Genomic DNA, 25,133 nt, shown 5'->3' with positions numbered 1-25,133 from the left:
CCAACATATTTGTGTGGGAAGCTAAAAAAAGACTTAAACAATTATCAATCAAATCAACTATTAAAAGTGTTGGCATTTTCTGTCTATCAATTAATCACTTACACACTGAAATCACTTAAAAAAGGTATCACTCATGCCAAAATCATGGAAAGTTATTACCCATCTCTGCAGCTTAAAGCAACACTAGAGAACTTTTCCCGCTTCGGTCCCCCCACAGGTTGGAAGCGGAATTGTCCATTACATTACATTATGAAAGTTTGCCAGATCGGGTAGCGGATCTGTAGTTTGAATGAACTGGACAATGTAATGTAATGGATAATTCCGCTTCCAACCTGTAGGGGGACCGAAGCGGGAAAAGTTCTCTAGTGTTGCTTTAAGATTTTAGCTTATTGTTTTCGTTTTACATATTGCATTGAAACTGAGTCAATCTCATCAGTGGCCATTTCCAGCAAAAGCTAATAAACCCACCATACGCTTCCTGCCTGCAGCGCCCTGAAAATAAGAAAGACAAACTGTGGCCTGGCTGAAACAAGCTGAAGACACAGATATTTTTGTAATGGATGGTTCAAACCCAAGCTTAAGTGTAGCCTAATTATAGTGAAAACGACTTGTTATTACTATTACTACTAATAATGATAATTATTCCATCTGCAATGTTTAATGTATTCAGTGGCACAGCAGTCGGTAGATAAAGTAAACAGACTGTAATGCATTGTGTAAATGGACTGCAGCTGTGTTCTCTCATATAGTCTGACATCTGTCAAAACTCAAACAATTTACACTAGCTATTGGATAAATGGGTTACACAAAGATGTAGCTATGTTGTTCATAGCAAGCAATGTGTTCAAGTAAACAACACAATAAATAATGAAGAAAAGCTAACTCATATGTATTGTACTGTAGCTCTGACCCAGTAATAGTTCTACTTTAGGCCCAGTTTAAGAGTAAACACAGGTAAGCAAACTGCTGTAGACAAGATCTGGTACATACACTTAAGTCATGTTTTTAAATAATGAAGCCACTCTAATAAAGGCTTGTTTCCACATTTCCTCAGTTGGTATGTTTTTAAAACTTTGAATGGAAATTACCAGCAACTTTCTAAAAAAAAAAAAAAAAACATCAATTATTGTTTACAAAGCAGAGTATGGACAAGCTTTCACTGACAAATTCAAAAACAAACATTATCGTTGACGTGCTCTATAAATATAACAAGAAAACAAAGTGAAGGGTTAGCGTGAATTTGAACAGTGACAGTAATTGTCACAGCATGTTTTGGCAGTCAAGCCATGAGCAGCAGCAATGACAGACCACAGAGACCTTTAATTTAAGGCCTGATGGCCAGCTAAAGAATGAAGCCTGACCCTTATGTGCACGGACAACTCACATCCGTCATAATCTGTACTCTATGTAGGATACATAATGTTTCCCACTCAAAAGAAAAGTATGAAAAAGTTCTTATGAGTGACATCAAGCAATGTATATGAGTGTTGTGAATACTGAAAAATAAATAATTAAGCCTAAATACAAACCAGAAAACTCAGAACAGAGATCCACCATTACAGCTTGCAGATGTGGCCTTCTGAAAAACAGTAACTATGTAATCTCAGTCGCAACACACCCAAACAAAGGGAGAAAATAAAGAAGCACTGTACTGTATGTGCGGCAAAGGCCTTAATATGTGTGACAGTGAAAGCAGAAAAATCAATCCAACTGCTCTTTTGTCCATCTCTCTCATTTTGAAATGGAGCGTACACAATTCCTCACATACCAAGTTTTGTAGGCTGGCTGGAATGCAGACTGTACTCGGACAAGGCTGTGTGATTTCCAGTGTGTGTGACACTATTCAGTGGATGACGCCTGAGGAAGGAGGGTACCACAAAATGTAAACAGCACTCCTGATGGATTTGACCTTTACTAACACAAATTGGCTGAACCCCTTATGACCGCAGGGGACAACAGCCTTGAAATATTATTGCTGCAGCACACAGACTATCATTCTACTTTCCCAATGAAAAGCCCCGTTCCCAACGAGCTATTGAGTCTCACTGTTGCAAATAGATTCAAGCACTTCAGTGCAAAAGGACAAAAAATACAATGACAGCATTGAGAGACAAGGGAGTGACCTTGACATGAGACCATCGTGCTCTCGAGGAACACAAAAAGCCATTTTTGCGGTTTGAAATATAAATTGTAGAAGATATGCTGAATGTAAGCATTATAACACAACCGGATGTGAAACTTGGACAAGCCACTTAGTATCAGATAAAAATGCACAGATGTGGTAGCACTTTGCCCATATGTCATGTTCATCGTGTCTGAAAAAAATGTCCTCCTAGCAGGTCCATGGAATATATTTAAGATGTATTTATAATTTATGTATTTAATCTGCAGGTTCTACTAGCAATGCTAGATTTAAGATTATTTTTTGGGGCCTTTCCCTTTATTTAAAAGTGACAGTGGATAGACAGGAAAGGTGGGAGAGAGATGGGGGATGACACGCAGCAAAGGGCCGCAGGTTGGACTCGAACCCGGGCCGATAGCTCACTCAGCTCTAACTGGGTGAGCTAGAGGTCGCCCCCTAGCAATACAAGTGTTGAGTGACAATTTCAAGTTAAAATCTCACTGGCCAAACATGCTTTTATTCATAGCACTTAATTAAAAAAAAAATGTTTGCAAGTATCAGAAAGAACACACAAAATTTACAAAATTGTGTTTTTGTTTACCACTCATAAATATTAAAATGTATATAACCTGGAATATAGCCTACATGTTCTCAAAAATCCACAGAAGCAATCTATTTTCATAATCCAATTTAACAAAATACCCCTGAAGGGTTAGGTGTCAATGAATTATTCAAATTTCACACATGCAGGAAGAGTTGGTCAACTGTAATACATGGTGTTGATTGATCACACTTAGCTGCAGCATCCTCATTCCCTTCCCCCCTCCGCGGGCCCTAGAGACTACTTCTGAAATTAAAAGGTCAAAGGTGATTGGCTGTTCCCTTCTGTAGCAACTAAACAGCAACAGAGATAATCAACCACCAGGACACACACTCTCATATTGTGTCACATGCAGTAGAGGATGTAGAAGTGGCATTAGCATTAGTGTAGCAATATCAAGCCTCATACAGCTATTACTAATACTGCAGGAAAATGCAATGCCATTAATGGTGAGAGGTTAATGCAATGCACAAACAGGTATACCCCACTCTGTTCATAAGATTAGTGAGTAGGGCTGCAGCTATCGATTATTTTAGTAATCAAGTATTCTACCGATTATTCCATCGATTAAGAGATATTTTTGCTTTATAGTAAACTTTGCTTTATAGTAAACAGCAATAGTTAATATACATATTTCAGTTAAAGCAACATTTTTATTGCCTAAATTGCATACAATAACAGGGATAGATGGTGATATTTTTAAGCACTGGCGGCACAGGCCCTTATTCTGTTGGCCTAAGTACATTTTTGGTGACCCAAAAGTAAATGTTTTTCGCCCCTCTACCCCTTCATACCTCTGGCTCTTTATACTGGATATGCAAAACAGCTGTTCACTAAGCCCAGGTTAATGTGACTGTACAAAGCTTATAGCACAGCAGGGCTATTCAACTATACTGTTCAGGGGGGCACATTTTGAGAAGGCTAATACTGAGTGAGGAGATGAGGAGAAAGAATGAAGAATGCATATTAAGTAGCCATGTGGATGTACCGCTCCAGCGGAGAGGGGCTGGTTTATCTCCGCCAGCAGCTAAGTTTACAAGAATTTGTCCAACAGTCAAGATTTGTGGCAAAGTAAGATAAACAGTAAGGGCCCTATCTTGCACCTGGTGCAACACAGCGCAAAGCCCGATGCAAGTGTCTTTGCTAGTTTAAGACCGATGCAGTTGTCAATTTCCCGTCCAGCGCCCGCGTCGTTTAAATAGCAAATGCACCTGCGCCCATCTTTGCGCCCATGGGCGTGCTGGTCTTATAGGGAAGCGTGTTCAGGTGAATTCTTGGCGTATTGCTATCTTGAGGCAGCAGGAAGTGATCGCGCCATTGACCAACAAAAAGACTGAAGTCAATAGCGCAGCATTTCATTGTTATTTTAACAGCAAATTAGTAAAATGTGCCTAGGCTTATGCACAGCGCATGCACACTATGCTTGTTATACATACACACACACACACACACACACACACACACACACACACACACACAAAGGGAAGCGCAGCAGCACACAAACATGCAAAAGATTACAAATAAAAAGATTACGGTGCAAATCCGCCATCATAATAGCAATGCGCCAAGGTACAAAGGCGCCTGGCTTTTAAAGAGAATGGGAGATGACACTTGGTTTATTGCATGTTACGCCCAAAATACACCTATGATTAATGAAGACACTATGTACAACCCTTTCGAACGCACAGACCCCTTTTTCCGCCGTCAAACTAGCAAAGTGGATTTGGACACGCCCTAAACGCACCTGCGCCATGCGCTTCACGCTGTGTGCTTAGATCGTTAAAATGCTGTAGTTGTGTAAAACAGCGCGGTGGACGACAGGAGCAGATGTTAATGTTACCTTGTGTCGGGTTCACTCCGTGGAATGGATGAGTAGACTGGATGTTTTCTACTGAGATGATGTAGCATTGACGGCATGCTATTGTGGTGAGCTACAATAGCTGTACAGAGTTTTGGTGTATTTGCATCAATGATTTTTAGTAATCTAATTATTTATTTATAATTATATTACTCGAGGAATTGTTTCAGCCCTATTAGTGAGCAAGAAGGTTCTCACTCTTGGTGAGAGGGGTCTAGGAAATCCAAAATAAAGATATCAGTAAATGCTGTCATAGAACACTGGTATCATTTTATAGTCCACATTTTAAGTGAAGACAAAAAAGAAATACGAAAATAAAGACAAAAACACATTTCAGAAATTAGCTTCCTTAATGTGCTAATAACCATTGGTGACAAATGTTAGCTGTCTTAAGAGGCGATTTCAGTCATCACTCAACTCTGGCTTTTGTCAACCAAAAACATAAACACATGACCTACCGTATGTCAGACCACATATACATACGCCAGCAGAAGATAGCTTAAAAGTATCACTTATGTGGCCTCTGTGAATAAACAAGCTTTTCTTATGTAAACCTCTTGACTTTCTTGTTAACTCTGACCACATCCATGTGCACATCACTACACGTTCCAGCTTAGAACGATCACGCAATTGCCTTGAAAGTTGGAGTGTTGATTTGTAGTGGGATCTGCTAGAACACCTTTTACATTATAGGGGATACTTTGATACAAAAATATGACTTAATGGAAGTTTATTTCTGACTTCTAACTTATTTACAAAAGGGCAGTCTGTGCAGATGCTGCTGTCAGTAAAAAGATGTGGAGCAGCAGTTGCATCTTATAACTTTAGTGATCTTAATCCCCAACATATAGCGCTTACAGCTGAAATATAACAGAGTGGTGCTCTGTTATCTTTCAGCTGTAAGCGCTATATGTTGGGCACCCTTCTCCAGAGTCTCAGGGGGCTCTGGTACGGCTGCTCTGATAAAGCTCTGGCAATGTGGAACATTCACAAAATCCCATCATGCCGCTCTTTGGTATCTGACCATGTGTTTGAGTAAGGCTAACTGAAGACAGCAATCTATAAACATGAATATTTTTCTCTCCTTACCCAGCAAGCGGGCTGGAGTTAACAGTGGATGTCACTGGTGTTCCTATTTCCTAATATGGTTTGCTTTGGTCAGCAGTTGAAACAGGTGTATTATTTTTGAGGATGCAGGGCTAAGAAAAGGAATCAGACACTTCTATGGCTCTTGACCTTGGGGCGATGATAATTTGCAGATGGAAAAGAGTGTTTTAAAAAACATTCACATCAACATGTGGAAAGTTCAATTTTTGTAAATGGCAATGACTGAAACGTGTAGTTTTTCCTTCTACATATAGAATAATTTCCACCCATATATGGATTAACAGAACTGAAAATAGCTATGACACTGTTCCGGAAACTCCTGATACTAGTGACATGATTTTGAGATCTGTCCCATCTGCTGCTGATCTAAGAGGCTACAGGTAACTACTTTGGGTCTCTTCTGTTACAGCACTGCCTAACCAGTCACCTTGTTTGCCGACTCTCCCTGCAGTATCATGTTCTATGTTACCGCGGCAACACAGCGATTATGTTCACCTCTCTATTCACGTCCCACTCTCGTCCCCCCAAGAAACACTCATCTTGTCACCACAATTGGTTGACAAAGCAGGCATATTACAATGGGCATTGTTAGAGTGATCTAAAGAAAGCTCGAGCCCCTTGGCAAGGTTAATCAGGCAACATCAAACAGATCATGTCTATGGATTTGGAGAAGAGAAGAAATTTAAACTGATTTTTTTTAAAGTCATGTGAATAAGTACCTTTAAACATAAACATGAATATTTTTACTGGAATGTTGCTTTTTTTTAAATATATCCTAATTTTGTATCGCAAAAGATAGAAATGTCAAAAATACCAAAAAGTAAACACATAATACCATGCCCTACCATTCTACACTACTATACAGTATACCATCTATATTCTATATATTGTACTCTGAATTAAAACATTAGCTGTTGGTCCCACTTGTAAACAGGAAAACTGAATGTGAAAATTGGTTGGAGCCATTTCAACCATTTTAATTACAACCAGAATCTGCTGGAATGTCCAAATGCAATGTGAATCTAAAAGGATAAGTAGCAACTATTTTTTTCTATTTATTATATCTGTCCTGGCTAGGGGCACAGGCTGTGCACCAAAATACAACAAACTACGTTCCAGCCAATCACTGACAAGATGGTTGGGGGAGGGGGTGGGGGTTAGTGTGTCTTTTTCACTGAAATTAAGGCTGCTGCTCTAAAAGCACCCCCTCCCCCAACCTTCTTGTCGGTGATTGGCTGGAACGTGGTTTGTTGTATTTTGGTGCACAGCCTGTGCCCCTAGTGTTTGTTTGACGTTTACGACCCCTGTGTTGTCTCCCGAGACCGGCCTTTTTCAGTGTATTCAGGGGGCAGGCAGCTAGCGGATCAAGGAGAGATGCCTACGATTTGAGACAAAAATGAAATCGCGCTGAAACCATGCAGGAACTCATAGTGCACCTTTAAGGAAAATATATATATATATATTTATTTATGCTAATATATAATTAGTATAAATAAAGTTCTTAGGGATCTGACGGGGCCTCTTTCATGCTTGCCCAATTTAGATTTATGACCAAACTAGGAGCCAATGACAGATGAATGCATCTGACAAGGGTTAAACATTTCTCAAGATGAAATAGTCCCACTAAATAGAGCCTTCCCTCCCCTGCACTTAGTGATAGCTCCTTCACAAACTACACATTATTCAGTTTTTTGCCTCTGTCTTAGGTGAGCTATTTGCGCAAAGATAATTTGAGGGCTCTACTTAAAAGGCAGGTATGTCAGGAGAAGCACAGTGAACTATAAGCACATAGCATGCCTGTTTATTTGATGCAAGCGCCTGTCTGCTGCACTTCTAACAAGGGTGTAAATTCAACAAAAAAACAAATCAGCCGTCTCTCAATCTGAAGTTGAAGATCACAGGGGGCACACTGCTGATCAACACCTAGGAAGATTCCTATCTGTTCACTGTCTATTTAAAACAGTATATTCGTCATAATATACATGTACTATGATGCTGAACTGTGAGCCGCAGAGTACTGTACCTAAGACTCAAAAGCTGAGTTTATTACAAACATCTGTAGAAAACTACTCTTAGCTGATCAACTGAGGGCATAATTACAATTTTTACAGTTAGTGAAAGTTGCATATGATTAACTATGGCACTATGTTCTGTAGCATCTCATCTTATACATAGGGCTGGGCATCGTTCAAAATCTTTCGATCCGGTGCCAATTTCGATACCTCAGTTTCGATGCCAGTTCCTTAACGATAATGTTTCCGATAACATATGTTTAAAATCAATGTCAACATCAACAAAAATACATTAAACGCAAAACTTTTATTTTCCACCTTAATTGTGAATCAAAATAGTTATCAAAAGTAAAAAAATTCTGTGCTTTTGGATAGGGGTGCGCCAGTCACATTTTGTGACATTATAAAATGAAATAAAAAAATGAAAATAAAAAAATGACATTGTGTACAGGCTAATATTGAATTAACTAAAATGCAAAGGAATGTAAACAACAAAGACTTTTTAGTGCAAACTGCATAATGACACAAACCTTTAACAATTAATTTGGTTAAAAATGGAGAACTAACTTAAGTGCAAAGGAATGTAATTGAATTGCCTTGTTGCTGAAAGGAGCTGTAGAAATAAAGTTGTCTTACCTTACAACCTCAGCCTGTCAGTCAGTCACCAGGGCATAGAAACCACTGTTGTGCCTGCTTGTCTCAGAGGAAGTGTAACGTCAACAGCACCGTGACCGCTTTCGCCTCTCCATTAATATCATATCGCAGCAAACGCTGTCTCCGTGAAGTTTTGAAAAACTGTAACCACACTTGAAACCACTTTATCTGCATTGCCGTGACTCACTGTGACTTAGGGGTGTAACGGTACGTGTATTCGTACCGGACCGTTTCGGTACAGGGCTTTCGGTACCGAATGCAATCTTTTGTGTGCGGAACATAGGTCAATTTTCGTGTTTCCACACAAACATATTAAGTGGCGGAAGTCTCCGCGTTCAGCGCAAATCCCGCCCTGCAGCTGATTCTAAAGTTTTCATTGGTCATGTCAATATGTCAATCACTGTACAGATTGCCTACACCAAACACTGATCTCTAAACCTACCCGCCGTCACTGTAACCTAAACCAATGAAATCGACTGCAGGGCGGGATTTCCGCTGAAGTGGTTTGGGGAAAAAAAATAAAAATCACACACCGTGCGCTGTACAACAACATACACGGCACGCTTTAGCCCAGCCTCTCGCTAGCTACCGTCATGGCCAATGCAGACAAGCCCATAGACAGTACGGACAAGCCGGAGCTTGAAGAGCCACCCGTATCATTACGGTCTCCTGTTTGGGAACACTTCGGTTTTCCAGTGAAATACGTCAACGGACAAAGACTAGTCGATAAGACGAAAGCAGTGTGCCGACATTGCTCAGTAATGATCGGGTATGTTTCTGGCAACACTTCAAACTTGTTAACGCACTTGAAAAGGCATCACGCGAGTATCACTGCTACAAGGAAAAAAACGACCGTAATTCAAACGCAGCTCCCGTTGGCATTTAAACAGACCTTTGCTGGTAATTCCGATCGGGCCAACGCAATAACGAAAGCAATTGGTGTTTTTATAGCAGCTGATCTACGACCATACTCGGTTGTTGACAAGCTGGAATTGGTAATGCTGCACTGTAATCCATAGTTATTAGTTATATTTTATTATGTGATATTGGTTTGAGACAGAGTATTTTATTTAGTGGAGAACTTTGCAGCAATATTTTATTTCTTATTCTTTTTTATTTTATATATATTTTATTTATTATATTTTATTAAAAAGTGTTTAAAAAAGTGTAAACAAATTGTTAAAAAAAAAGGTTTATAGTAATAAACAACCTGCAGTTTAATGTTTGCATTTCTTTCCCTTACTGTACCAAAAATGAACCGAACCGTGACTTTAAAACCGAGGTACGTACCGAACCGTGATTTTTGCGTACCGTTACACCCCTACTGTGACTTTAACAAAACTGCAGAGTCAACATAGTTTGCTTGAGTTTACTCTGTCCGCACCTCTGTGTGTGTGTGTGTCTCTGTCAATATGCAGAGAGGACAGATAAGCTTGCGCTTACACGCTCAGATGCTTTTGGAACCGAAATTTGGCACCGAAAGATAAATAATTTTTCAATACTCATAGGATCGGAGTATTTTCGGTCAGTGCCATAAAAGTATCAACGTTTGGTGCCCAGCTCAACTTATACACAGGTTGACGCAATGTATAACTTATTTCCACATAAGAACAGTATAGATTTCAACAATAGTTAACAAAAAAGTAAATACAAATAATGGCCATGTTGCAATGGTCTCTACCTGTCCTGTCTAACTTCTAATAAATAGTAAACCCTAGTAATTCAGGTGTCAGGAGGTATAATCAGTAAAGACAGCCTGATATATTAACACAGTATAAGCAGCAGAAAGCTGTAGGACTGTGCAGAGGGCTTCAATAGGCCTTAGATTGGCATCATCATCAGTCTACCCTGAGTCATTTCATGAAATATTTAGGATATGATGCATGCCAGCAGCGGTGCAGGAACAAGTGCATACTTCAGTCACATTAGGTAGCTCAGGTGGGAGTCGCATTTGAGGAGAAAAAACAGGGACTAGAGAGATATGAATCTGATGCAGTCATGAGAAAGGAGGATTATCACTGCATGGTAAGGACAGAAGTAAAGGAGTGAAAACAGCTCCATGTAGTACTGTACATTACAGTCATTCTAGAAGATAACAGATTTAGAAACTATGCCCTATTCTGGTATACCATGAAATAGAACAAAGCTATAAAACTATATCACAACACAATAGCTACTCAAGACAAAAGGTTCACATTAAATACACATTATTTTGTGAACTTGTGAAATTGTCCAACAACTTCACAGATTCCATACAGTAAACTTTCATGAAGTGTGACACTGTTTACTTTTTGAAAGGCAAATACAAACCAACAGTAGTCCTAAATTTACTGAGGTTAAGCCAGACACTAAGTTAAATTATGCAGTGTGTGCAAACTTTAGTCCAGGCCTAATAATACACTGACCAGAGCATACAGGGCACAGCCGATACAGCAGCAGTGGAGGCCCCCATTTCTCTGCCTCGCCCAGAAATCGTCTCAGGTCACTCCTCTCTGCAGGCCTCTAAACTTAGCTCAGCCCAGAAACAGATCAGAGGCTGTCTGCCTACTGCTGGGTCGCGTGGCAATCCCTCAAAGGGTGCAAAGATATGTGACAACTGCTCACATCACACCATGGACAGCATGGAACCACAACAACAGTTTAAATCCCCACAAGTAAGAGCAGCAGCCAAGGCCTCCAGACGGCAGGAAACAACAAAAAAAATACTCTACTAATGACTTAGAAAGGGTACAGAATTACATATTTGCATAATTAAAGACAATTGCAAAGGCACAGGAGTCTTTTAGACCTAAATTCAGATGAGTCAGTGAGGGTGAAACTCTTAATTTCTCTACACCTGCACATATCCAACTCAGTCATAATCGAAGCCAATGTTGCTGCATTCTCTATAGTAATTTTACTCTCTTTAATTTAACCCATTTACCTTTGTGTCAAAAATCATAATGTATGTTCCACACAGTGTTCCAATATAGATAAAATGTACTTCTTTGTCGTGGTTTTGAATCTTATCCCCACAGCTACGGGGCTCTCATAGTCAACTAACCATTCCCCACTTAACTCTTGTCAACTAAATAATTTTAGTGTTTAATTATGACAATTGCTGTGGACAACAACAACAACAGAAGCTCCAATGACACAGGTGTGTCCATGGCGGACAAGTCAAATCATGTGTGTACAGTCACCACCACCTCCTTCATATTACCACCACCTTAACTGTGTCATTCTTTTCTTGTCCCATTGGGAACTACAGAATACTAAGCTCACTCACAGCTTCCAGGAAAGCTTGGATATTGGGTAAATACTAGGGATGGGATTGTAACACATTTTCCAGTAGATGAATAGGCTTTTGCATGCTTACTGACTCACCAGTCAGTGAGCATGCAAAAGCATGACACTGATCCTGTCATTCTAATTAATAAAGAATCATGCAACCAGCTACAGGGAATTTGATGAGTTGGTGTGGGTTGAACAGAGTTGATGACTCTGAAGTAGAGTGGACACATTTTTTGGCACATGATACCGAAGGGCAGACATGTGCACTGGATAAACAACGTGCTAGAATATCAATGGCATTTACCCAGTGATCAGCATCTGGTTGTACCCAGCTCCAGGGTCAATTAGTATGCAGCAACAAATAGAATTGCCATGCAAATGTGATTTCAGAACTCTGGTAGTCAATTTGTCAGTTCAGTAACGGGAGATTTGCAAGCTGATCTTTACTGGTGTAAGCTTTAAAAAATATACTCATATAGTAAATAAAAACAGTGTATTGTACATATTTTCTAAATACAGGATCACCACCAAAGACACCGGAGACCTCCTCTGAGTTCTTTATGATCACAATGTGTACATGATTTCTGAAGTCTTAGTTTTAGAATATCTATTAGCTGAACATTGCATGATATTGCCAAGGGCATAAACACTGCCATGGCGACTGGCAATGTGTGTACTCAGGCCTAAGACAGTCAAGGAGCCCTAGATTATGAGTTCAGACAGAGAACATGAATCATGCAATTAATTATAGTGACTTAGTCTGTAAAACTAAGACACACCTGAATGGTGGATGGATTAAACAAAAACAATGTCAGATCTGTTCAGCTATGCTAACATACAGTTATATTGATTGAAGTGTGACTACAGAAAACAGACTGTACCCTTTCATTTGCATTTATGAAAGATACATTATTATCAATAACCTTTCCCACTAGGAGAAAACAAATTGATGAGCACTGACAGCTTAGCCCTATGTTGAGGTCTGGAGTAATTTAAAGCTTTAGTGCTTAACTTTTTTATATCAATGAACGTCCGTTACATTCAAGCCATTGCCAAATGAGTTGCTACAAAGCTAATTAAGACTATCAGCTCCACACAACTCTCTCTGTATTTCTCAGTATGGCTATGTTCAGAAGATTGTGTCGTCCAGTGACTTTCGCGCGCAATAACTTGAATGAATAATCACCTCTTCTGAAGAGTCCATGTTTTTTTAATCCTCCGTGTCCTCCTTGGCTACTAGCAACTGCGTGGAGGAGGGGCGGGGGCAGTGCGCGATCACAGAAGGCCTGTTGCTTGATGCGCCGGAAGTTTTGTTGTCATTACTTAGAATTCCTCATGGGGGCGACAGAAACTACGCACTATAGCTTGAAAAAAATCAAAAAATATTTTAAAATTCTACTGTACAGTATACTGTCTACTTACCAATATCAAATTGGTATCAAATGCTGACCAAATTACAAGCCTATATTATTTAAATATAGTAATTATAATAGTAAACAGATGTGAATGTCTGTTGTATTACACTTAAAAGGTACACTGTGTAGTGTTTTAAGTATTTTATTAGCTAAAATCAATGTCTTCATTCATAAATATGTCCTCATTGGTATAAAATTACCTCTGCCAATGATCTGACTTATCCCCGTAAGTGAAGAATTTCTTATCTGTTTACATTGGACGGGCAAGTCCAAGGAGACTTCCATGTTGTTCCGCCATTTTGAAAAACTATAATCGCTGAGAGGGACATAAAGCACTAGCCTACCTGTCTAGCTAATCCACAACGCATTTTCGTTCAGAGCCAGCATCACCTGACTGAAACCAGCTGAAACGGAGAAGGAGAGAGGTGCTTGTCACTGCCCCGGCAAATTTGAAAGCCTGCACTGCACTTTAGTTCATAATGGAGGATCATACTTATGCCGAGCCACAAGAGAAGGAATCCTCGTCGCCAAAAAAAACCGTCATGTTGTCATAGCTTCTTGGTACATATAACGGCTACCGGAGTTGCAACGCGCATTTGAAAAAGCGAGTCGCTAGAGAGCACTGTTCATTTGAATGCAAAATACAATTTCACTGCTAGATGGTAGAAATTCCTACACAGTGTACCTTTAAAAATGTCTTTATTCTTATAACAGTTAGTGTATGAACTGCACAGTTATGATTAGAATATTGATGAGCGCACAACTGGTGTCAATTTTAACTTTACAACTCATTGTAATTAGGTTTTTATACATTTTTATACAATGCATTATCTCAATTTTCTTTTGATATGTAAATCAGTTCAGAGGTAATCGTCAACAGATCGCCCACACTTGGGCTGCAACTAACTAAACTAAAATAATTATTTTCATTATCCATTAATATGTCAACTATTTAAAGGGACAGTTCACCCCCAAATCAAAAGTACATATTTTGCTCTTACCTGTCGTGCTATTTATTAATCCAGAGGTTTTGGTGTGAGTTGCCCAATGTTGGAGATATTGGTTGTATTCTCTCAAATATAATGGAACTAGATGACACTTGTGGGGCTCAAAATGGCCAAAAAATAAGAGTAACTGGGTCATGATTTTTCGAAAGAGACATTGCTGTGGAGCTTTTCAAATGTATTTTTTGGGTGCTTTGAGCACCACAAGCCGAGTGCCATCTAGCTCCATTATATTCGAGAGAAGGCAGACATATCTAAGGCAGTATCTCCAACACTGGGCAACTCACACAAAACAATATAGATTAGGTCTAGACTAAATAGCACTACAGGTAAGAGAATATATATTTTTGATTTTGGGGTGAACTGTCCCTTCAATAATGTTCATCTATAAAAAGTCAGAAAAGAGTAAAAAATACCCAGCCCAATATCCTGAAGCCCAATGTGAAATCTAGGGCTGTGCTCGATTGAAGAAATTCTTAGTCGACTAACACTCATTCAATTGTATCAACTAATCGATTAGTTGATTTAATCGACAGATCTGTAAATCTGAGTTTCTCCGCAAAGAGTCATGCAAAAGCACCACTTTAATTCTTGTGTTTACCAGAGATGTGCTCGTACGTTTCTTGGAAATAAGTCATTCAGCATGAAAAAAGCATAAAACATGACTAATCGACTAAAGAAATCTTAGTTGACTAAGACCAAAACGACCGATTAGTCGACTAATCGACTAAGAGGGGGCAGCCCTAGTGAAATCACCAAATTTCTGACCGAAAATTCAAAACCAAAGATAATCCTTACAACTGAGAGATGGAACCATTGATTATTTGGCATTTTTGCTTAAAAAAATGACTTAAACACTGAATGTTTATCAAAATAGTTGCTAAAGATGCTCTTTTATTTTTTAATACCTGCAGTAATGTCATCACGATTACATCCTGTCAAGACTGCTGGAGATCTTGGATGAAGGGACGTAAAAATACAAAAGTGACATGCTAAGATAGCATTAGCTCAGTGCTTTGGAGTTTGAAAATGCTTCATCAGATGAATGCCAGTATTTGACACAGAGACAGTGGAAGCTCCGAGCTGGTGCATGCTGTGATCTAGCCTGGTCAGTCTTGTTTCTGACCATCTGTCGTTGTGATATCAACACCTCCTGTGTATATTCTCTCCAGTGTTTACTAAAATCACTCTATAATACATCCTTTGAAAAGATATATTTTGACGACACATGACTCAACCTGCAGGGATTACTTCTGACGACTGACAGGAGGAGCCTGCAGAGATGATTTTAGAGGGCTCCTTTTTAAAAGATTTTAGCACCACACACTCACTCAGATCCATACAAGCACACGTATCCCTAGATCCATACGCCAGTTCTCCTTTCTCATGGTTAAAATGTCTTACACCCTACAATATAATGTAATCTAACACATGTTTTTAAGTCTATTGAATCAAGTCCAAGTCGAGTCTCAAGTCTTTTAGATGTGACAAGTCAAAAGGCAATTTTCTTCAGGTCTGTCAATGCTAGTACAAAAATTACAACAGATCCATACAAGCACACTGTGCACTACTGTATCACTGCCGTACAACTGAATGAGATTAGCTGACTGTGGTATCATATATCCCAAATCACAGGTTGATTTATAACAAATAGTGGCAATACTAGTCTTTCCTTACCACGGACTGTTGTTGACAGCTAAAGTTAGCTAAATTAGCATAGTCATAATTACGGACGTTACCCGATAAATCCAGTCTTGTGCTGATGCTCTGACAAGCAAAAGCCCCGCTGTCTATGACCTGATAACTGTTTAGAAAACAGTTTTATATTTTAGTGAACTCACAAACAGCAAGAATCAGTCTCTTGTTCATTGATTTGCACTGCGCGTTGCTCACGTAGGGAAAGTTCAACACAATTCAAATCTTGCAGCGGGCGGGCGTGTGACGAGCCTGAACGCGACAGTTTCACGGGATTGCGCCCACTTGTTGCGTCGCCTGTCAAACTGTCCGTGCCTCCCTATCTGCCCGCTCATCTCTCATTGAAAATGAATTACGAGGGGCGTCAATCGCCCCCCGTGTGAAAAGCCCTTATGAATGTTTCTGTGTAACGTGTTCAATCTTACTCTTGTCCTAAGGCTACTTCCGAAAGTCAAAAGAAAATTATATTTCACAGGTACAGCTTAAATAACCAAAATGTCACCCTTGATTCTTAATTTTATGACAGTTTTTCTCCCATGACAAATGACCACAGTTACCTTTAAGAAGACTTTAGATGAAAAACAATGACCATGAAGAGAAAAGGGGAATTTTACTAAGGATACATGTCAAAAACTGAAACTGCTGAAGTAACTGAATACCTTATCAAAGCCGAGAATTAGGCCTGCAGCACAGCATCACACATTGTACAGAGGCCTATTGACTATCAGTAGCCTAAAGGGGCCTTGTGATGGAGTTTGTCAGAATCATAGTACAGAGTACAACCAAAGTACAAGACTCTGGGAGATATCTGCCTTTAATCTCTGGTTGTGGATTTTGGACACAGCAAATATCCACTTACAGGGCTGTATTCAGATCAAACAAAATAGTTTCTGTTTGACCAGACTTCAGGCACACATCAACTGGCCAAGGTAAATTTTTATTTGCTTGTACTGCGGCCCTTGTTAGGTAATAAGAATGCATTTAAGTTTGAAACATTTAAAAGAAGTTATATGAAAGCAGTTATAAGGGCAATTGTAACTGCTGACTACTTGACAAAATTATCTCTCTTCTCAAACTCATTAATCCTTTTATTTAGACCATGCCATTTGACTTTTTTTGTTTGTTCTATATTTAGACTATATACAAATCTTCATACATTGTAAAAAGATACAAGATTTGTTTGATGCTTTTGGACAAACTCGATTTTAAGCCTCCAGTAGCTCTTTGATTTATTATTTATTCTTTTCAGGTCATGGTCTGACTTACAAACAGCTGGAACAGACTAGTGTGATCCAGTTTGAAATTATCCATATAGCTTCTATACTATCTTAGGAAATAAAAAATCAAGTACTCATGGCCACCCTTGGAGCACAGATTAGTGAGTGTATCAAAGTGATAGCATCAGATTTTGCATCAAACACACACATGCACACGCGCACACACAAACACACACAGACACACACACACCCCTATATCAAAGAGCCCTTCTTGAGGCTTTGCATAGCAAACAGGTGCTAGATTAAATCAGAAGGGTGGAGACAAAAGCTCAGTGTCTGTTACTTGGCTTGTCACCACAGAAGTCAAGTCAAAGCCTGAAACGATAAAACCAAGACCCGTGTTTAAAAGCAAGGGGAGAGAAAAGACAAATGTGAATGCTAAATAGAACAAATAAATCAAATCTAGTGTAGCAAAGGTAATTTCCAGCACTAGATCAATGCATTGTTTGTGTACTAATATATACTTAAGCTCAGGCAAAGCCCATGAACACTCAAAGCTATTATGGAATTAAACCAAGCGGCACACTTAGGCCCTGTTTACACGAATACGCTCACGGGTGAAAACGTAAAAATATTTTATCAGATGTGCCTTTCGTTTAGACGGCGACGGCATTTTTGGGGCTTAAAAAACACAAAAAAGTGAAACCACCCTCCAGAGTGGAAATCTTAAAAACGCTCCACTGTCGCGTTCTCGTCTAAAGGGTAAAAACGCACTGTGTGAGAGTGTGTGTGTGTGTGTGTGTGTGTGTGTGTGTGCCGTGTGTGCATTGTTTGGAGCAATAACTCCACCTCCTCATCTGTCCAGACAAAATTGTCAGCTTTTGTTGTTCGCTTCGCGCTACTAGGAAGAGAAGTAGAAGGAAGGTTCTACGCAGGCGCGCGGACTTGGTGGTGTTGTGTGTGGCAGTACTTCACACTACCACCTAGCCGCCTGGTGTGCATCTAACTGTCTATGGTGTGCATACTACATCGAATTTCACACACGCAGATTTCCCCCCCAAAATGCTCGTCTAAACGCGGAATAAAAAGTGAGAACGCAACGCCACTTTTGCGTTTTCTCTTCAGATCGTTTCCGTCTAAACATAGCCTTAGTATGCTTTAAAATTGTAATTACAAAATCACAGCTGATTAATTAACCAAAGCATGGCAAATGGCTGTGTCATTCTGAATTGTAATCATTTTTAACAAATCTCATTTAAAGACCAAAACCAACAATGTGTCAGCCCGTCTCTCAATACTTTTTATTGTCTGTGGCACTCAGCTCCAAGCCCATTCATGTATACTGAGAATTTTTTTTTTTTTTTTTTTTTAAATAGGCCACTAATATATTGTTTCATTTTGTAAATAGTACTCAAACAGGAGTAAATACTGTATTTGATTAATATACATTTGTGGTACTTGTAAGTATTTGTGGCAGCAGGACAGTGTTTGTGGGATTGATTCAAAATAAAACTCCACTGCCTGCCCAGGCTGATGGTAATGTACCAACATGTCAGCCAGTGCAACACTGCAGCTATTGATGCGCTTTAATAGTTTTGGCAAACAATGAAGGTCTATGGGACAGATGAATAAACTATATCAGGCTTTTGAATTCAACGGCAAATAATAACTAAGGATATTTTAATTGATTCAGCGTTTTGTCTAAAAAGATGTTAAAAAATAGTGAAAAAGTTCATTTTAATTTCCCCAGAGTCCAAGGAGGCAATCTTAATATTAACTAGATTTATCCAACCAGCAGTCAAAAACCCATGATTTAAGGCTTTGTAACATTTCAGTGGTTAGTGTGGATTATGGCCTAACTTACTTTGTTGCAGGTGGGTTCACAAACCCTATTACCCCAATGTGTGTAGTTGAAGAAAGTCCCCGACACTGTGTATATCGTAAATATTGCATTACGGTTTAAGGCAATGGCTGTTCTGAGAACAAAAGGAGTAAATCAACAACAAAGTCATAGGCAGGACAGGTCTGCACCTGTACAGCTGGGTGCTGCGGGCCATGACATCATGCAGAGTAACACAATCCCCAGACAGCCCCGTTGTGAGCAATATTAGCCCAAAGGGTCCAAACCAGCAACAGAATGAAATTGTCCTATTTTCTTACAGAAACTCAGTAGCTTTTAAATTTCTATTTTCTTCTTCTTCTAAATAATACATTTTCAAGCAGTAGCACAAAATGTTGATTTTTTTTCCTTGTGTCCAGTGCTTTTTTGTCAAGGTTATTTTCACACTTTTATGCAGAGCTGCATCTTGAGAGCAGCCAGACCAATGAATTTTCTACTTCTATCCTGCCTCATCTGTTCAATGTCAGTCTCAGCAGCGTCTCATGTATACCAAAGCCTCCCTAAACACATCAATCATGAAAGGCACACAGAGGTTATCTATGAATCTGAATTTGTAGATGCAGCTAAGAAAATATGAATTCTTCATCCTCGGTGTCTAGCTAAAATGATTCAGATGTTTCAAGGATTTAGCCAAGCCATGACTTTACCATGCTTTTATCCACAGAGAGTAATAGATTACCTGGAATACGCCCTAAAACCTGGTGACTGCAACCAGCAAAATCCCAACAAAAACAATGGGTAAATTACAACTGAGATAGGGTTACTCTAAAACATTAGAATTTGCATTTTGAGAGTGAGATTATACATGCAATGTCTTTTAAAACATTAAAAATAAAGAAGAGCAAAATCAGTCACTCTAATGTAATCAACATGTTAGATATATCAATTTCAAGTGTAACACCCTCATCCTTTTGCCTACTATCAATGAATGATATTGATGTCACCTTCAGGGGTGGAGAGAATAAAATCAACAGCTGTACAATGTAATAATCCAGTATTATAGCTCAGAAATAAAAACAAAAATAAAGTCACTTTTTGTTCAAGTCTATCTGTTAGTGAGGCCATGATTCAACTCTGGGGTGATTAACTAAGGCCATTGTTTGCATTAGTTGGAAATGCATTACATTAAAGAGGTTGCTTTTATTGTGACCACCCCTGCAAGATACAGTCTCACCATCTTATACTGCACCCACATCTCAAAGTAGACTGCAGTCAATTATGGCATATGATGATGGATTGGGTTCCCCCTAGTGGTCTCATGAACACACCTCTGTCAACATCCTGAATGTTTGTTTTGGAATGGACCAAATCTTGCCGTGACCTGGGGCCAGTTTCAGGAAGGAGGTTTAACAAACTCTGAGTCTAACCCTGATGTCTGAGTTGATTTATCCTGAGATGGGAAACTCTGAGTTTTCGGTTCCAGAACAGCTGATTTGAGTTGGTTCAATCAACTCAGAGTAGGTTCACTCGTGTGCACCACCACAATAAAAAGGCAGTATGAATGGAGCCATAATACTACGATTCACCATGGCAACAACCACAAACAAATCGATCGGCATACTTTACCCCTCTGGAACTGAAACTACTCATGCGTACATACAACGAGTTTGAATATATATTTTGTTAAAAAAAAAGCAACACGGCTGCTGCTGCAAAATAGCGATAATTGGTGTGGGAGAAAATTGCTGGTGGAGTCAATGCGTAAGCTCTAATATAGTGGATTAATTTCATATTTAATCACAGGTATAATATTACTAGTGAAAACTGGAATGGTATTTCACCTATAATTTCATTTAGGTGCAATCCTGCGGGTGAAAAAGTAAACTACTACTAATCCCATTATGAGGTTGCAGCACCATCATTAACAGAATTATAATTTATAATCATTAATTTCTTTTTAATGGCTCTCACTGGTTTGTGTCAAGAGAACACTATAAAAACGTTTGAAAAACATTTCAGAGCGAGTCACACTCTTCTGACGCGCTTTGCTATACAGTGGCTTTACTAATATGCTCCGCATCACCATGTAAAGAAAACTGCCGTTTGCAAAACAACGTAATGCGACACAAGAATCTGCTGGGATGTAGAGCATGTCCACCATGGGTGACGTTAGTGATATGAGGACGGATAAGGTTATGAAGGCTACATAACTGATAGACTGGGAAGAAAGACGATACCGCTCAAATAGGTAGGCTAGTATCTGGAAATGAAAATGCATCTATAGTCGGGGCCTCAATATCATCTCCCGACGTATGTTTAACTCCCTGCGAAGTAATACAGCTTCTTCATCAACGGGATCGTCGACAAAAGGACATGCCATGTTCGAGAACATTTTTTTTTATAGTCTGCCTAACACAGTTAATAAACCAACACTGTTTATTTATTCATGCAGATAACAAACTGCGCTAAAATGCGCCTGAAACAGACTGAATGAATGAATGAGGAAATGAAAGAGCGCTGTGTCAGAGGGAGGAGACTGAGAGAAACTCGAGGTTTATGTTACCTCTCTTTCTGAAATGAGCTGGAGTTACCCCTCTCTCTCAGGTTTGATTAACCTCCCTTTCTGAAACAGAAAACCCAGAGATCCCCTCATCTCAGGGTTAACAAACTCTAAACCTGCTTTCTGAAACGGGCCCCTGCACCACAGCACAACAATGACAAATGTCAAAAAACATAGGCACACTCAAGACATTGCTCTGGGAACTGCATTTCTCATTACTGTTACAAAAATGTAATGGTTAATTACTTACTTGAAAGAATGATCAAGAGATGGATCAATAATAATGAATGTCACTTTTTTATTTCATCTCATAACACAAATTCTCAAATGCTGTGTAATTTAAAGTTCTTATGAAGCTCTTAAAGTTAATTACATACCATATCTGATGTATTAGTTTATAGTAATGAGACCAACTGACTGCACCACTTACCATCATTTAATTAGCCTATTAAGATAAAAGTAAGGGGGCATGCAGCTGAACACCCTGTCTTACACACACAGAGAGAAAGAGATTCAAGCTTAAATGGCGTATGAAATCCTGAATATTGTATTTCATTAAAGCCGGATATTACTATTTCTTCCCAAAACATAGAAAGATGATTGTGGGCAATCCTTAACAGCACAGCTGAAACTATTAGTCAATTACTGTAATCAATAAGTTATTCTTTAGAAAATTAATTGGCAACTATTTAAAAGCAAAATGTCAACATTTGTGGGTACCAGCTTCTTAAATGTGAGTATTTTTTGTCTTTTCTTTGTTTATACATCATTGCAAACCGAATATATACAGTATTTGGTTTTTGGACTGTTCGCCAGCTTTGGCTGTTTTTATTGGTGGGTATCGGTGAGGGATTGTGTCTCTGCCACTGCACTACTTGATTATAGTGCCTACAAGGAGGGAGTGAGGTCTGGGGTAATATCATAGAGCTATGTACCCCCCAGCTGACCTCCTCACTGGCAAGTAAAAAGAAGTGAGTGGCGTGTGTAAAATGTGAAGTATGTGGCAAGTGTTTAAAATGTACATTAAGGTAATTTTAGAGGCAGAATAATTGCAGGCAAACCATGAATTGAGGTTAAAACACTTTCTCTTTAGTTGAAAAGGATTCAACTTGAGTGAAACATTTACACTTGTTACAACCTGTATGACTCACATCTTGAATGTAGCAGCCATATTAAAAAGGCAGCATTCTAGCAAGTTAGTTCAGTGTTGAATGGCAAAGTAGCATCCAGGGAAAAGCAGAGGGAGGTCACTTCATTGGGAAAATACTGGTTGATTAATTAAAGTTCAACATACAATAAATAATCCTCTCTGAGAAAATTATCAATTTAAGATCAACATACACTTAGGTTCTTGAACACCTGATTGAATTGAAAGCTACACACTTTAGCTAGCAACTGTCTGCTCTTCCGCCTCTCTGCCTCTGGCAGACTAATGCCAGGCCCAGGCGTGAGACTAGGGCTGGGGGATATGAAGAAAATCAGATATCACAAAATTCTTGATCAAATAAATCAATGTCGATATTGTGACAATATTGTTGGGTTGACTATTGGAGCTTTCACACATTTGTGATAAATAATCATCAGTATTGTGGATATAATGACTAAGTGGGTAAAGGCAAATAATAGAACAGGTATACACGATATTCCGATATCCAAAATCTAAGACGATATCTAGTCTCATATATCGATATTGATATAATATCGATATATTGCCCAGGATTACGCCAGACCTCAAAAATAGGTAGTATTTCTAAACCAAAGCAGGGGCATCTGGGTGTAGGCTACACGCTGTACAGTGCCTGGCTGTGATGACAAAAATTGTGTGAAAGTTATCGGGATGCCATAGAGAGGCGAAGTGTGTGAAGTGTAACATAGCTAAGCTAGCTAGCTCGCAAGCAGGCAAGGTGACGTATATTGTGCAAGATGAAATATGTAGTTTACTGTTAATGTAGTGTAAATTACAAGTTTTATCACTATACAATATTATGTTGATTCTTTAGACGATACGATATTTGCTGATATCACAAAGTCTGCCACAATACGATTTTTAAATTTGATTAAATTCCGGGGGCTGCGATATGAGAAGATATTCCTTTTAGCACATATGTTACATTTATATCAACAAAAAGCAACTAAAATATGATTTGACAATTATTACTGAGCTCTTCTAGACATTTAAATGAAAAACAAACTATTCTTTTTTTATTATAAAATAGTGGGAATTTCAAAATAAAGGTGCATGTTAAAGACAATATTTATCGATATTTTCCCTTTGCATCAATGATAATCATTAATCAATATATCAATCCAGATCAATGTATCGTTTCACCCCTGGTACTAAGACAAACCTACGACAGACTGTGACTTTCTTCACTTGGGATTATCTTATTTTTTAAATTGACAAACATCATATGTGTTATGCATGGCTCAATTGAAACGGGATTAAAATTGTGGGACTACTTGAAGCCTGACAAGATACGATTCTCGCGATATCACGGGATCATGCGTGAATCCAGCTGCCAAGGAATGACATCTCCCCCTTCAGTAACGTTTAAGAAATGTGAAACACCTCTAGTGACAAGCTTTTCACAGATACAAGTAAGTATAGTCAAGGTCAGACTTTTTAGGGGACATAACCATTTGTTTTTAGTGGAGGGGGACATTAACTGGTCAACTGTTAAAATAGGGGGCTAACGTTAGGCTAATTATAATATCCCACAGTAACGTTACTGTAGCTAGCTAGCTAGCTAGCTCAGTTATGAATCGGGAACAACAGTGTTAATACTTATTAGTAGGTACAGTTTAAGTTATAACATATAAAAGTATCAGTAAATTGGCTTCTCTCTTTTTTATAGCTTTTCGCAATTGCAACTGGGTAACTGTTAGCTAGTTTACCATTAAGCTAACGTTAACTAACGTAGGTTTCAGGGTGGTGGTAGGTGGGTTCAAGGTAAGTAACGTCACATAGGCTACGTGTATATAACCATAGATTATTCTATATCTACAGTATGTATATAACAATACCTAACGTTATGCGGCGTGTAACCCTAGACTGTAACGTTATAGGTATGCGTGTAACTCATAGCAGTCAGAGTTCGAATTAGGCCTCTGTTTTTAAAAACAATACAAAATAAAATAAATAGATAAAACGTCAGAGGTAGTTTGACACTCACCGCGGTTGTGAACACATTGTCTGGATCCTCGTAGACTCTAGCTAATGTTATACATCCATGCTCCTGTTCTGTCCTACTCGAAAAATATTCCGTCCGCTGCACAAAAGTTCCCAAAGTTTCTTCAATGAAACAAAGATGGCCGCCGGAAGTGACATGTCATACACATGGATGTACGTTCATTCACAATCAAGTATGTTATATTTCTAAACAGTATTATCACAATATTATTAGCCTACACTCTTTCTCTCTCTATAACTGGAAACAGCTTTACTAGCTGGAAGACAATATTTTAGGAGGGAAACAGTAAATGATTTATATCTATCTATCTATCTATCTATCTATCTATCTATCTATCTATCATACAACATTTACTTTTACTATGCATAATCTTCATCTAATCCTGGTTTAAGGGGAGTACTTGTTAATGCTTGTATATGCTGCAGCCTGACCATTAAGGTCTTGTCATGGATGTATTAAGGGTCTTGTACATCCAGTCAGCCAGTGCAGTTTTTTAAAACAGAGCACCAGTGCCATCTACTGGAACATGTTTGAAAATGCATGCATCACAAAGGCCCCTATCAATACTGAGTGGGCCTCTGTCT

At 38.9% G+C, this 25,133-nt stretch overlaps 1 protein-coding gene across 1 annotated transcript in view; it reads right to left on the bottom strand.

The window, feature by feature from the left end:
* The window catches only part of sema4ba (sema domain, immunoglobulin domain (Ig), transmembrane domain (TM) and short cytoplasmic domain, (semaphorin) 4Ba), a 78,496-nt gene extending 53,886 nt beyond the window's left edge, over positions 1-24,610 (bottom strand). Inside the window, exon 1 of the mRNA XM_031283323.2 lies at positions 24,532-24,610. The gene's annotated coding sequence lies outside the window, so the exon portion shown is untranslated. The remainder of the gene's footprint in view (positions 1-24,531) is intronic.
* Positions 24,611-25,133: the final 523 nt, after the last annotated feature.

The sequence above is a fragment of the Sander lucioperca genome, chromosome 7 (genome assembly GCF_008315115.2).
Source record: "Sander lucioperca isolate FBNREF2018 chromosome 7, SLUC_FBN_1.2, whole genome shotgun sequence".
NCBI classification, from domain to species: Eukaryota; Metazoa; Chordata; class Actinopteri; order Perciformes; family Percidae; genus Sander; species Sander lucioperca.
This window is presented reverse-complemented; position numbering and strand designations above follow the sequence as displayed.